Here is a 15,532-nt window from a genome sequence, read left to right on the forward strand (position 1 = left end):
TGGGAAATAATCCTTTGTCTCTTTCACTTGAACCTTATTTTAGAAAGTGGAATTATTTTTCCAAGAAAGGCCAATTCTAGAATATATTAGCAGGTATCTACAAGCTGTGGATGTTTCCTATAAAAGTCTTTTTAATCGAAAATGATAGAAATCTTACCATTGGAGAGGTTTTTCTGAAATTGTGGCACATGGTTTAGAGAGACGAGAGGAGACTCAAGAATCTGTGTGCAGTGCTTCAATTTGGGGAATGACTTTCCTGGATGTGTAAGAGTTGAAATTCTGCCTATGTTCAAATCTTTGGACTTGGCTATTAGTTTTGTGTCTACTATTGTTAAAGTCGGTTTTTCATATACATGTATTTTTAATGTGTAGTGTGTGACTCAGTTTCAAGAGAAAAAGAATTAGACTTTGTCAGCTTTTGAGATCCTTGTTAGACCTGTAGTAAATCAGCGTTAAAATATTCTTCAATGTCTGTGAATAGAGGTGAGAGTGAAACATGTGAACTGATTAATGATGATTCTCCCACGCTGGTTTGGGACTGGGTTTTATTTAAAAAAAAAAAAATCAAGGAACAAGAAGGAAACCTCTCTCCACCCCACGCCCTCCCAGATATGCAATACTTTTAGAGCCATTTATCCACTTCTGAAACTCTGCCTACCAATTATGAGCCACGTCAACATTTTACCATCCAGACAGCAGTGAATTATATGAAAACCGGTGCTTTAAATACCATGTTATTTGCCACCTTTTATGAAGAGTTGATTTGAAGATCACAGAATTCTTCTGTTTTGAAGTTTTATTGATTATTCAATATTCTTGGTGACCGTTTTAAGCTAAAAGACACAGTTGCTTTACTTTTGGAATACAAGAAAAGACCAACTTCTTCAAATTGCCACTTATAACTTTTAATGGATCTTGACATGGGCAACAATTATGTTTGAGCTATTGAACACTTTGAGGTGGAAACGTAAAAGAGTAGACACTAACATTATTATGATAGATATATCTAGCATTTTAGTCCATACTCATCTATGCATATAGCAAATTAGTTACAGAATATATCTTCATTTTCTCAATTTGATGCAGCTGTCAAAGGCACGATTTCTGTCTCAAAATCCAGTCTATCCGGTCCCGTGTGTTGTGATCTTAGGCATTATTTTCCTTTACTTACAGTTAACATGTACATTTTGAAGTTTACAAGACCTATTTTCTTGCTAACATCTTTTTGTTAAATTTCTAAGGTTTTGGAACTAGGTCTGAAAGTTAATAACTTCAAAAAATCACTTTAGAAAAATGTGCAAAATGTACGTTTACTGCAAGGCAAGTGAACAGCTTTTGCGGGTCGTTATTCCATTTGATCAGTGTCATGTTTGGAATCTAATTTTTCTCCATTTCTGGGCTTAAACACAAAGCTGGTGGAAGAGTCTAATTTTGGAATTGACATACTTTGTGCCATGGACCACACGTGTAAAGAGACAAATAGAAAAGGCTGTGGCAAGCAACGAGATCAACGTATTCATTGGTATCAATGTGATCTGGAGAAAAAAGTCAAGACCAATATTTTGAAGTTATCAATACTTGTTCAAAATCTTATTTTTATAAAATGTTAAATATATAAAAAAGGCTTTGTCATAGGAGTAAAACAAGTACCCACTTGCCTACTAATGAGGCTAAGCACTAATGAGGCTAAGCTAGAAATACTGCTTGTAACTTTAAAGCTCCCATGCATCCTTGCTAAGTTTTATGTCCTCTTCTCCCACTGCTGTGATTAGCACTGTTTTGAATTTCGGACTTATCTTTTTTTTCTTTTCATTGTAGTTTCACCATATAGGTCTTCTTAATTCATGTATTATTTGGTTTTATGTTGTTTTGAACTTGGTGGCAATGGCGGCATCTTTCATGCATTCTTCTGGGGCTTTTTTCCTCTCTGTTTCATAGATTTATATATGTTGATGTGTGCAACTACTCACATATTCTCACAATTCATACTGTTTCGTGCCTTTTTATTTCCTTATGTTTTATGCAAAGCTATTGTAAGTAGCATGCAAATGCTTTTTAAAACAATTCTGATAATCTTTGTCTTCATAGCCTCTGTAAAATAGTTTATGCTTCTTTGACCGTGTTCATCTCCCTTTCCATACTCTCTTCTGCTCTTTGTTCCTTTTCTGTATTCTTTCTCCTCTTCCTTAAATTCTCTTGCCTAGGTTTTTAAATCTTTCATGTCACTTTTTTCCTTGCTAATCTGGAAGACCTACTCCCTTTCTGATCTTAGAGAAGAAAGTTAACTTGTACACACTCAAAAAGGAAATTTCATATGCACGTATGTACATAAAAGGGACAAGAATAAGCAATATCCTTTATTTTGAACCTAAGAATAACAGTCACCCTCAGTTAATTTGCATGTTAGTTTTGTGTGATATTTTAATTTTTTCAGTATCACAGATTAGCTGTTACTATTGAGTTAAACTACAAATAAGTGTGTATGTATACATGTTTGCACACGCATATAATCATTCCTTCTTAGGTCTTTTTCATTTGTCTCTGATGATTTTACTCTTGCTTCAAGTATATCATTAGGTTCCCTTGACAAAATTCTTTTGAGGGTAAAACTCTTGTCAGAAAGTGACTTGATTTGCCTCTACTTTTTTTTTTAAATTATATATTTTTTATTTAAATTCAATTAACATATAGCGTATCATTAGTTTCAGAGGTAGAGTTCAGTGATTCATCAGTTGCATATAGCACCCAGTGCTCATTACATCACATGCCCTCCTTAATGCCCATCACCCAGTTACCCCATCCCCCTACACCCCTCCCCTCCAGCAACCCTCCATTTGTTTCCTTAGTTAAAAGTCTCTTATGGTTTGCCTCCCTCTCTGGTTTCATCTAATTTTATTTTTCTCTCTCCCCTATGATCCTCTGTTTGGTTTCTTAAATTACACATATCAGTGAGATCATATGATAATTGTCTTCCTCTGATTGACTTATTTCGCTTAGCCTAATACCTTCTAGTTCCATCCATGTCATTGCAAATGGCAAAATTTCATTTTTTGTTGGCTGAGGTAGTATTCCATTTGTGTGTGTGTGTGTGTGTGTGTGTGTGTATATATATATATATATATATACACACACACACCACATCTCCTTTATCCACTCATCTGTCAATGGACATCGGGGCTCTTTCCATAGTTTGGCTATTGTGGACATTGCTGCTATAAACATTGGGGTATAGGTGACCCTTTGGATCACTATATTTGTTAGATCTCTAGTTTAAGAAAAAAAAAAGTATTAAATTTGCCCCAAATCCAAATTTCTCAGAAGGATATAAATGGAAAAGTAAAAGCCTTCCTCCTTTCTGTCAATTTGATTGTCAGACCTGCTGGTCAGTGGTGAACTTCTTGTAATAGTTTGAGTGTTTTTGCCCCAGATTTCTTAAGTGCATATGTTAGTATGTTAATATTCTTATTTTATTTTACCTTACTGTTGCACACTTTTATTTTTTTATTTTTTTATTTTTTTATTTTTTTAAAGATTCTATTTATTTGAGAGAGAGAATGAGAGAGAGCACGAGAGGGAAGAGGGTCAGAGGGAGAAGCAGACTCCCTGCTGAGCAGGGAGCCCAATGTGGGACTCGATCCTGGGACTCCAGGATCATGACCTGAGCCGAAGGCAGTCGCTTAACCAACTGAGCCACCCAGGCACCCGAACACTTTTATTTTATTTATTTTTTTAAAGATGAACCTTAGAAGTTGCTGTTTTATTGCTCTGCAGGATATCAGTCTTGTATTTAAATTAGCATTTGTCTATCTTTTAAGTCACTTTAAATTCTTTGACTTTTCTAATTCTTTTTGAACCAGGGTCGTCATCTTGCTGGTTCCCTCATTAATGTGGTAAATAAGTATTTGACATGGCTCATTTTATCTGGGTGAAGCGGTGTTTTTAATCTTTTTGAAAATCAGGGATTGACATTAGAGGTTTGTAGAATATAGTAGTAGTCCTCAAAGCTGTCCTAGAAATTCATGGAGGGAGTGAATGGGTAGAAAGTCTGGGTTTCCTGCATCCTCTGTCCGTCCCAGGGTTGGGGGAAGGGACAGTGCATATGATGAGGGGTAGGTTGTTCCCTGAGTGAAGAAGACTTAGTGTCCCTCCTTGATTGTCACTGCCGGTCCCTCAGGCCTTCATCCTTCATTCTTCTCCCCTGTCTGCAGAGCCCCTACTCCAGTGGATCTAAATGATGTTATGTGGGGTGGGGGTGGGGGGGTTACAGGTTCTTCAGAGCACTTAAACCACAACATGGACAAGTCAAACCTTTCTCTTACCAAGAACGACCTCTTCTTAAAGCTTAATTATACTGCATTATGATCCTAGAGGAGTCTCTGTTGCTTTTGTCTGTCTTACCAAAGATGCTTTCCTAGGAAGGAGATGGAATGGAACAGAATGAGACTGTACATATGCATGTATGTATCTTTGTGCAACGTATATGTTGTCAGAGTCCTAACAGGAAGACAGACGCTAGAGAGTGCGCTGTAAGGCTTTTTCTTTTCTTTTCTTTTCTTTTTTTAAGTTAAAACCAACAATTGGTTAAATAACTGATGGGAAGACTGAGAAACCAAATAGGAAACAGTGAGACACATGATTAGTGGCAGCATGAAGCTGCTCCTCCCCTGTGCTGGAGGGAGAGAAAGAGAACTCTCTTCGGGAATCTAACAGTCTGGTGTTGAATGGCAGAAACTGGATCCATGGGGAAGATGCAGCTGTGGCCAGAGAAACCTCCGAGGCGGTGGTGGGGGAGAGCATTACCCTTGTTTCTTCCTTCTTCCCACTGCTCAAACCTAGCAGGGAACAGCTGATTACAAACCCTGGGAACTGAAGCCTCCAGAGTCAGCCCCTTTGAAACTAGAACAGAGCAGCAGAAGGGGAAGACGGGAAGCGAGGACAGGGGTCAAGCATCTGTACGTTATTTAGTGGGACCCAGTATAGATCAGTAAAGGGTGAATCCTCATTCCTTCCAGCTTTTAGTTTCATTGGATATGTAGGTTCTTTATCTTGCTACTAGGACCAGACTACAGGAGTAGGGTCTGGTCATAAACTTTCTAAGAATACAAAAGACGATCCTGCTCTGAATTTCCTGAAACTATCTCGATTTGAAGATTGTCAGTTGAGTCCTGCTAAATAAATGGTCTCGTGCTCAGCCCCTACATTGACTTTGATACTTTTTCAGTATCTCACTTTTGTTTTGCCTCCCAAAGAGCTTCATTTTCTATTTATGACTTAGTCCTCGATGCCATTAAAAAAAAAAAAAAAAAACTTTTATCATTTGTTTCATTTTCTCTAACAGCTGTCCTGTTTTACACTATACGTGCAAACTACTGGTTCTGTGGAGATCCTGATAGACCCCTTTTGTTAACCTTGAGTTCTGAATATGTTAAAGTAGATACTGAAGTGAGGTTAGGACTAACCTCTGAACTGCTAGAAAGGCTAAGTTGCAGAGCACAACTGGGACTTCCAAAGGTGAAGTGTAGTTATTGCCACTGAATCAAACTTGTCACGTTGTCATGAGTAGGAAGAACAGACAACTGTAGGTCAGGGTCAGGATCCCTTCCCCACTTTCACCAGTTGGATACTTCAGTCCTTCTGGGTAGTGGAGGTGTGGGGAAATCTTCACATAATGAGATGGAGTGAGTAATCCCTAATGTTCTCTTCTGGGGAACATAGTAGAAGGCTTCTCCCTTTGTAGAAATGAAAGGAGGAGAATAGTAAATGTTCTAATAATATGCTCTAGTTTATTTTTATTCCACTGACATGCTTTAGAGTTTTAAAGTAAGACATGAGCTATAAAATTTTCTTTTAAAAAAGTCTTAGAAAAAAGTTTGAGAATTAACAATATGTACGGATGTATGGTGTTATTAATAGTGATAATTCCTGAAGTGGACAAGAGGAGTAAAGATTTTCCTTCGTGATCTACATTCTTAAATTCCTCCCTCCCTCCCCTCCCTTTTTGTTCTTTAATTAATGATACCAGAGAGGCAAGTTATTCAGGTGGTTCTATGTCTTCCTTCCTGTGCTGTTTTAATAAGGTAGCTGCTAGTTAGTTGTGGTATTTAAATAAGTGGGGGGTCGGGGGGAACATCCAAAACATTTCAAGTGCTCAAGAGGCACATGTGGCTAGTGGCTAGCAAATTGAACAGCACATATAAACCATTTATGTCACTGTAAAAAAAAAAAAAATCTATTAGACATTGCTGCTTAAACACCTTGGTTCCTCTGTGTAGCTGCTTGCTTCTTTGACATAAATACTGCATGATGATTATATCCTCAAAGTTAGGTTCAGGACTATGGGAATAAATAAAAGAACTGAAGTCTGAAAGATTAAAGGATTTTTAAAACCTCGAAGGATGAATGAGCATTTATATCAAGAGTCCTGAGAGAAGAAATGAGTGATCCCTGGGAGGCTGCCTTCAGCAGGGAGTGCTGCCTTGGAAGGATAAGGCAAAGGAAATGGGTTTCATAACAGCTATTGAGGAATAGAAATGGAGAGGAGAGATGTGTCCGACAGTACAAAAGCTACAGTCCATGGCAGACTTCATTGTGGTTGGCTGTAGCTGGGATGAGGGAATCGACAATATGGTGCACCATAGAAATCATAGAAACATTGTCTGTGGTAGGTTAAAAGTATTAGTTGGATGCATATTTTACAGAACTTTTCTCAGGGAGATACACTTTGACTTCTTCAAAGTAGTTTTTCTATGTTTCCAATAAAAAGTCAAAGTATAGGTAGGATGTTAATATTCTTTATTTCTTTAGACAATACCACGTGTCTTAGGATATGCTTTGTATTTGTCTAAATTAACATTCAGGATTCATAAATTTATGACCCTTAATACTGCTTATTAAAGAAATATTTGTTGAAAATGCACCTTAATTTTAGGTCATTTTGCAGTCCTTTCCAAAGTGTTTTTAAAAGAATGAAATATTAATGAAAAATGCCCTGAAAGAAAATATTAACATTCATAAATGAGTACTAACCTGATATTTTAAAGGGCATGCCAGTACATTCCATTGCTTTCACAGTCCTTCCAAAGCTGGTGTAATTTCTTTGAGAGACCTTCCAGAACACTGAATGGTCCCCCCTGGTAGGAGACTTTCTCTTTTGTGTATTGTCATTCATACTACGGCTTGGTTTTGGGTTGTAGATGTATTAAAATGTGTTATAATTATTTGGTTTCGAAGTTAACTCTGTGTCTGAAAAGCTTTGACTTTGAATGCAAGGTTAACAATAAAAGTACAGTACATTGAAAATATAGTAATTGCTTTTAACTGAGAAATACATATTTTCTGTACACGGTGAATAAGAGCTGTGTAGCTCAATTTATACTTGACCTGAAAGGTCCTAGAATTGTAAAATCCTTTCAATCTACTTTATAATATATATATCTCCTAGTCTATATAAAATAAAATATAAATTGCCAATTGAATAGCCAAGATTAATTTTTTCAAAAAATATTCTATTCATATGTAAAGTCAGTCACAATTAACATAGGGTCTCAAACCTTTTTAAAATACAGTAGTTTGATATTTCAGCATAAAAGAATATGTGACTGAAAACTATTCAAAAAGACTAGATTACTGTTTAACAGACAACAAAAGGTAGCGTTATAACAATTTGGAGGAAGTACTGCTCTTAAACTTGTACAGTTGCTCCCGACCGTAGAGGTGAAATACAAGAAACTTCGCTTTTCAATGATAATTGTCTGTGTCCTTAGAGAACGTAAGCCTTCTATGTTCAAATCTATAACCGTTATCAGTATGATGTTATTTACTGAATACTTCTGTTTCTTTCTCAAAGATACGTATATATTCAGTGGAAAAATTACTGAACTGTAGACCATAACACTCCCTAGTTATTTAGTATCCTACATACAAAGAGTCTATGTAGTTTCTTCTTTATACTAATTTTTTGGCCTTGTTATGATGTTTTGAAAGTATTGCTTGGTGGGGCGCCTGAGTGGCTCATTTGGTTAAGCGTCTGACTCTTGATCTCAGTTCTGGTCTTGATCTCAGGGTCGTGAGTTCAAGCCCTGTGTTGGGCCCCAAGCTGGGTGTGGAGCCTTCTTTTTTTAAAACCAAAACCAAAACCAAATACATTGCGTGGTGAGTTAAGTAAAGAATTAAAAATACAAATTTTGTTCTGTTGTCTCTATACACAGAAAAAAGTACATAACTACAGTTGGCCTTTGAGCAACACAGGTTTGAATTGTGTGTGTCCGCTTATCCACAGCTGTTTTCTATTAGAATTTCTCAACATTTTCTATAGCTTTCTTTATTGTAAGAATATAGTATAAAACACATATACAACGTATGTGTTAATCGACTGGCTATATTATCGGTAAGACTTCTGGTCAACATTAGGCTATTAGTAAAGTTTTTGGGGAGTCAAAAGTTTATACGTGGATTTTCCACTGTGCCATGGGAATTAGCACCCCTAACACACCCACGTTGTTCAAGGATCAACTGTATATAGAAGGCCTTAATACAAAGGTAGGTGAAATAATATTGGCAATAGAAGGAAGTTTTAATTTTTATGATTCAGAAAACCTTGTGAAATAAAACTCAACTTTATCACCCATATTGGCCATGGATTTCTAGGTCTTTTGTTATGGGGTAATCAGTATATATGAGAAGGAAATAGGTATAGTTTTCATACATTAAACATCTTTCATATGTTGAAATTCATAAAAGGTAAACACATGAGGGTTGGATCCACTGAGGTCACTTGGAGTGCCTCTGTGGAGCTAAAGAGACAGTAGGCTCATTGGAGCAGAATTCTAGTAGAACTTTGTACAGGAAATGTTCTTGGTCTGTGCTCTTGAGTACTCAAAACATGTGACCATTCAGCACTTGAATGGTGCTTAATGTGACTAAGGAATGGAATTTAAACTTAAATCCACATGTCACTAGAGGCTTCCCTCTTGGATAATAGTTTTACAGATGATAAAGTTATATGATATTCTTGGTGCCCTTATTTTGAGCCTTTGCATTCTTGAGTCTCTGTAGGTATGGCTGCTCTCCCTACCATGCTAGGGATTTCTGAGGAGGTGCACAGAATATTGTGTTGTTATGGAACTGTAATATGGGACTCGGGAGATCAGGGTGTAAAATGGAGTTGAATAGCAAAAAGAACAGGGAAATTAAAGCATGAAATAAAGATGCATGAGACCGTATACTGCTCATTTTTCAGGATAGGGGAGTCAAGTATTTTGAGTGTCTTTATATACGTCTCTATTGGAAAACTAGTAAAGGTACAAGGGCTTCTCCCTGTCCTCAAATTACTGAGTTTCCATTTGGAGAGAAATGTCTAACACATAGTAGAGTAAGTGATACCACCAGCTCTTACCTAATTAAATCTTTAAGTGTGTGGTCTGGATAAAATGCAACAGTAACAGGATGTATTTGTCAATCTACTCATGCAACAAGAATTCTCAGGTACTCTGCTAGGTATCACAGTAATGAGGCATATGGGGGAGAGATCTAGAAAATATGTAATAAATAGAAGATAAAACTTCAGTTAAAAAAAGGGACTGAGAGTGATGGATAGAGGGCTTTTAGGTGCAAGCTGGTCAGAGAATGTCTTTGAGGTGGTCAAGTTTAAGAGCTTAAGAACACAAGGAATTAGTTAAGAGAGGCTCAGGCTTTGGTGCAGGGCCTGGAGCACCTCCTAGGCAGCAGAGACCCTAAGGTGCGGAAACTGTGAGGCAAGGGGGTGGAGAGAGGGAGGTGGAGTCCCAGAGGCCATGGGGCCGTCAGAGAGTTGAGCAGTGCCCAGGTCATGAGAGGCCTTAGGGTGATGTGGAAGAGAGGTAAGATTTTTAGTCTAGATAAATGTGAGGCTGTTAATGAGTTTAGCTGTTAAAAGGAACTGCTATGGGGAGAATGGATTGAAGGGAGGAAAGAGTGGACAGGGAGATCAGAAAGGAGATACGAACAGATTGGAGATAAACCTGTAGGGCCTGTTGATAGACTGGATGTGGGGTGTGGATGAAAAGGACAAAATCAAGAATGACACCTAGGTTGTGTGACCTGAGCAAATAGGTGGATAGTAGTGCCATTAACTTGGATAGGGGAAGATGGTTTTGTTACTGGTTTCATGAATTTTGGAGAAAATCAAAATGTCTGTTTTAACCATGTTAAGTTTGATATGTTTGAGTTTCACAGTTTGAGATGTCAAGCAGCAAGATAATGCAGTCTGGAGCTCAGTGGAGAATGTAGAGATACTTACTGTTTATATGTGGATTGCACATTAAGCCCTGAAAATAGTTGAGAATTCAGGTAGGACAGGGAGGGGCGTGTGTGTGTGTGTGTGTGTGTGTGTGTGTGTGTGTGTGTGTGTGTGAGAGAGAGAGAGAGAGAGAGAGAGAGAGAGAGAGAGAGAAGATAGAGAAGAAGGCCCAGCACAAGACCTGGGAATCTCCAGCAATTATCCATGGTCCAGAAAGGCAAGAGCAACCAGGAAAACAGATGGAGGAGTGGTCATGTGGGAGGAGGAGAACGCAAAAAGACTGATTTCCTGAGCCTGAGAGAGGGAGTGTGTTTCAATAGGGAAAGTGACAAACCACACAGAATGCTCAGACCAGGCGCAAGGTACTACTGTCAGAATTGGCAAGAGGAAGGTTGTTGTTGACCATTGAGAAAAGCAATTTTGTGGAGTCTGGGTGGCAGAAGCCAGATTAAGTGAGATGGGATAAATGACGGTGAAGGACTACTGACCATTCTTGTGATGAAATTGAGACATTTTCCTCTAAAAGAAAAACAAGTGGGCAGTAACTAGAGGGATATCTGGGGCCAGGTGGGTAAAACCCAGTAAGCGAATGGAGAAACTTTAATGGGAGTTCAAAGGACACTTGAATTGGCTCTTGAAAGATGAAATAGTTTGATTTGCAGCTGAGTGAACATAGCAATGAACTTGATAGAATCAGGAGCAGATGATAGACTTAATAATGAAGTTTATGGGACAAGTGTTGGGCAGCAAGTACTTAGGGTGAAAACAGATGATGGAAGACCTGCAATGTAATGATTTCTTGTCCCTCATACATTAGTTGTCAAATTAGTCAATTTAAGATGAATAATTCATTAATGCTTTCCTGAAGTAATGATGTTTTGATATTAAGAAACTTCCTTACTCATATTTAATACATTCCCAGTGAGATTTCTTTTTTTACAATGTTTCTTTTAATAGTGGAATAAAGTTTTGATCAGAGCACATGCTAGGATATGTTATTTTACCTCTATAGTTCTCTTTTTTCATCTAAAGATCAACAGCTCATGTTTCTTATATTGGTGATTTGTTTTTCATCACTGCAGTTCATCTGGTTTTCTTTTCTTTTTATTTTGAACACTTTTCTCCAGACATTTTATACCTTTCAATATATTAGAGTTAAAAAGTAACCAGGAGAATAAACTTCTTAGTTTGTTATTCTACTGTTTCATTTAATATTAGAAGTGAGAATAAGTGATTGATTTTAAATACATGATTCCTTTAAAAGTAAATTCCTAGAAAATACACATATTAATGATTACATTTTGAAGTTTGGTAGATTTTTAAATGAGAACATTATTTAGTTCCTGAATTCCCTGTCTGGCTGTATAATTTAGTGTAATTTTCATGGATGGGCCATCAGTTGGGATGTGGGTGTATGTTTGTTTTGCCCTACGGGGCATGTTAATTGCTTTGTTCCCCCCCCCACCCCGTTCATTTTAAGTATTTAGTCACCTTGCTAAGAGTAGGTGAAAATGAAAGCTAAAATAAGCTATAATTATATTCAGCTTTGGTGATATATTACTCTGACAGAGGAATGTAAATTGGATTTGGATATTACACAGTATTAAAGCTGACCTTCTAAGGTTAAGGTATAAAATTTGTTACTTTGTCACATGTGACCAGTAATATTTTTTTCCCCTTTCAGGATGTTTCTTATATTGATTTTTAGCAAAATAACTTTGTGTTTCCCTAGGCGTTTATGTAAGATGATTCTTTTGGGTAATTAAAATTTTTTTTCTTATTACGAAAAGAGTTCATTATAGGAAAATAATACAAAAAAGCAAAATGAAAAAAACGTATGATTTCACCTACTTAGAAAGTTCTTGGGTGGAAGTGTGTGTCTACTGAGGAAGTCCTTGCTAATGCTATTGGTTTTTAGAAAAATTGACAAAAGCAGGGAATGATAAATGATTCACGTATAGCCTAAATATCCCTTGGATTCAAAAGATTAAAAGTCCATTTTTTTTCTAGACTTTTGATGTGGAGGCCAGCCTGTGCCTACTTAGAGTAGACACAGGTTGATTAAACCACATCCGTGATGCATTATCTTCCTCATATTGGTATTTTAAGACGGAACAGAAATGTAGAGGTTCTTAAAAAGTAGAGAGTATAGAATTCTTCTTAAAAAGTCATTCTGATGTCTCTCAATAATATACACTAGTGTCCACATCTACTTCTATGGCACTTTTCAAAATGTCACTGAAAAAACTTTTTCAAAGCCTTCGGTTTAGTTTTCTAGAAATAGCTTTTTTTTTTTTTTTTTTTTTAACAGTGACTTGTCTGTTTATGCAATTTTTAAAAAAAGGGTAATTAGTACAACTGGCAAAAAATATTGGAAACAAACCTCACCTCCCATTGGTTCTAGTGGAAGTTATTTGAGCATAATGAGGCAGGTTTCTTTTTGCCTTAGGCTAAGATCATGATCCCAGGGTCCTGGGACCGAGCTCCCTCTCCCTCTGCTGCTCCCCGTGCGTGGGCGCTCTCAAAGTCTTAAAAAAAAAAAAAAAAAAAAAAAAAAAAAAGGAAGAAACCTCTTCCTAAGATGTCAGCAGAGACCAGTTGGAGAACATGGATCTCTGTTTTCACCTGGCAGCTTTGAGGTGATGCCTGTCTTTATCCCCTGGAGCAGTATCATAGGATGCAAGGTAAAAAATAAGTTGAAATGAAATCTGGAGTATCAGAACATAATAGTCTGTCTCCAGGTTTCACTATAAACACCTGTCTTCCTAAAAAAGGAGGAAGATCACAAACTAAATGCAAAAAGACCATTATTAATAGATGCCAACACTGAGTTGACAGATATTTTGAGTATTCTTTTTTAAAAGATTTTATTTTAGAGATAGCGAGGAGGAGGAGGAGCAGAGGGAGAGGGGCAAGCAGGCTCTGTGTTGAGTATGGAGTCCAATGCAGGGCTTGATCTCACAATCCTGAAATCATGACCTGAGCCAAAATCAAGAGTCGGATGCTTAACTGAGCCACCCAAGCACCCCAAGTTATTTGAATATTCTAATAAGAATGCTTAAGGAAGCCATCATCAAGGTGTTTTAATGAACAATTCATAATTGTTCATTAAAAATTGATGAATTCATGAAATAGTCTAAATATGTAGAAGAAATTTTCTTTTTAAAAGCTCAAATGGAAATTTTAGAATTGAAAAATACAGTAACTGAAATGAAAAACTTACTGGAGGAGTACAACAACAAAATGTAGGGAGAAGAGGAAAGAATTGGTGAACTGCAGTATAGAATAATAGAAATTACCCAACCTGAACAGAGAGAAAGTTAAACAGAACCTTGGCAACTTGTGGTGCTATAACCAAAGATTTAACCTTTTGTTGTTCAAGTCCTTGGAGGATTTGAGAAAGAGGGCAGGATAAAAAAGTATTTGAGGAAATAATGGTTAAAATATTTTCTGAACTGGCAAAAAATATAAACCTATAGATTCAAGAAACCAAATGAACCATAAATAGGATGAACCCAAAGAAACTCATATTAAGACATATCCTAGTCAAACTTCTGACAACTGAAAACAAAATCTTGAAAGCAGCAAGAGATGCTGCTTTAGTTACCAGGAGAACCGATGGAATGACCCTGGATTTCTCATTGGAAACTATGGAGACCCAAAGCATGTGGTAAAGCAGTTTTTAAGTGAAGAAAACAAGGAACAGTCAGCTCAGAATCTTACATGCTGTAAAAGTATCTTTCAGGAATGAAGGGGAAATCAAGACCTACTCAGATAAAGAAAAACAAAGGGAATTTGTGGCCAGAAAACTCACCCTGAAAGAATGGCTAAAGAACATTTTCTAAATGGAGACAATAAAAGAAGGCATCCTTGAAATACTGGGAAGAAACCGTGTACAGTGTCAATAAAAATAATGGATAAAGGATACTTTTCTTGAATTTTCTAAATTATGTTTGGTAGAAGCAAAAATTCTGATGCGGTTCTAAATCTATGTAGAAGAAATACTTAAAACAACTATACTCTAAGTTGGGAGGGTAAAGGTGCATAAAGGGAAGTGTGTTAGCTTGGGCTGCCCTAACAAAAAGGCTACAGATTGGGTGGCTTAAATGGAAATGTAATTTCTCAGTTCTGGAGGCTGGAAGGCTTAAAGTTGTGGTAAGGTGCCAGCAGGCTGGTTTCTTATGTGGTCTCTCTCTCTGGTTTGCAGATGGTTGCTGTCTTGTAGTGTCCTCACATGGCCTTTGCTCTGTGGGTGTGCAATCCTGGTGTCTCTTCCTTTTACAAGGACAGGAGTCCTACTGGATTAGGGCCCTATCCTTATGATCTCATTTAATCTTAACTATCTCTGTAAAGGCCTTATCTTATACGCAAACAATGAATCATGGAATACTACATCAAAAACTAATGTAATGTATGGTGATTAACATAATAAAATTTAAAAAAGCCTTATCTCCAAATATAGTCACATTGTGGGTTTGGGTTTCAACATGTGAATTTTGAGGGACACCGTTTGATTCACAACAGGAGGGAAAGTTTGTACAATTCACTCAAGCTTATAAAATGATGCCAGTAAGCTTTGATATAATATAATGTAACTAGAGCGACCTCTAGAAAAGCTATATGAGCTATAAATAAAAAACATGATAAATCAAAAAGATGGCATTCTAAAACATGTTTTAGCAAACCATAAGAAGACAGGGGAAAGAAAATGAACAAACAGAATGAACAGTATCCAAAAAATATTAGAGTCAAATTTTAACATGTCAATAATTAAGTGTAAATGGTTATGCCAATTAAAGGAGATTGGCAGAGTAGATGAAAAAATACCACCTGATTATATGCTTTCTATCAGAAATTCACTTTAAATATATTGATATAGACAAAGTGAAGAGATAAGACCTATTCAAACATTAATCAAAAGGTGCTTGTGGCTATTTTAATATCCTATAGTGTAGACCTCAGAGTAAAAGATGTATTTTTGAGTCATTCCACCAAAGACCCATCCTAAGTGTACACCTCAAACCTCAGATGTGCACAGATGAAGGAAAAATACTAGAATAGATAAATCCACAGATTTGGAGACTTCACAACTCGGTTCACAGTCAGTAGAACACCTAGATGGAAAATCACTGAAGATATAAGGACACTATCAAGCAAAAGAACATTCCATCTAACAGCAGAGTACACATTCTTTTCTTAAAACATGTACCAACATAGACCATATCCTGGGCCACAAAGCAAACCTCATCAAATTTA

The 15,532-nt window shown here is 36.9% G+C and overlaps 1 protein-coding gene and 1 long non-coding RNA gene across 6 annotated transcripts in view; one reads left to right on the forward strand and one right to left on the reverse strand.

Moving 5' to 3' along the window:
• The window catches only part of DIAPH3 (diaphanous related formin 3), a 488,952-nt gene that overhangs the window by 111,411 nt on the left and 362,009 nt on the right, over nt 1-15,532 (forward strand). The gene's annotated exons all lie outside the window — the stretch shown is intronic.
• The window catches only part of LOC112826838 (uncharacterized), a 67,907-nt gene that overhangs the window by 43,397 nt on the left and 8,978 nt on the right, over nt 1-15,532 (reverse strand). For both annotated transcript variants that reach the window (XR_003209060.2, XR_012378773.1), the window contains exons 2-3: nt 5,460-5,729; nt 4,320-4,411 (exon numbers count right to left, since the gene is read on the reverse strand). This is a non-coding gene — a long non-coding RNA (uncharacterized lncRNA). The remainder of the gene's footprint in view (nt 1-4,319; nt 4,412-5,459; nt 5,730-15,532) is intronic.

The sequence above is a fragment of the Callorhinus ursinus genome, unplaced genomic scaffold, assembly GCF_003265705.2.
Source record: "Callorhinus ursinus isolate GAN/ISIS: 27379988/994484 unplaced genomic scaffold, GSC_fseal_2.0 scaffold7, whole genome shotgun sequence".
Classification (NCBI taxonomy): domain Eukaryota; kingdom Metazoa; phylum Chordata; class Mammalia; order Carnivora; family Otariidae; genus Callorhinus; species Callorhinus ursinus.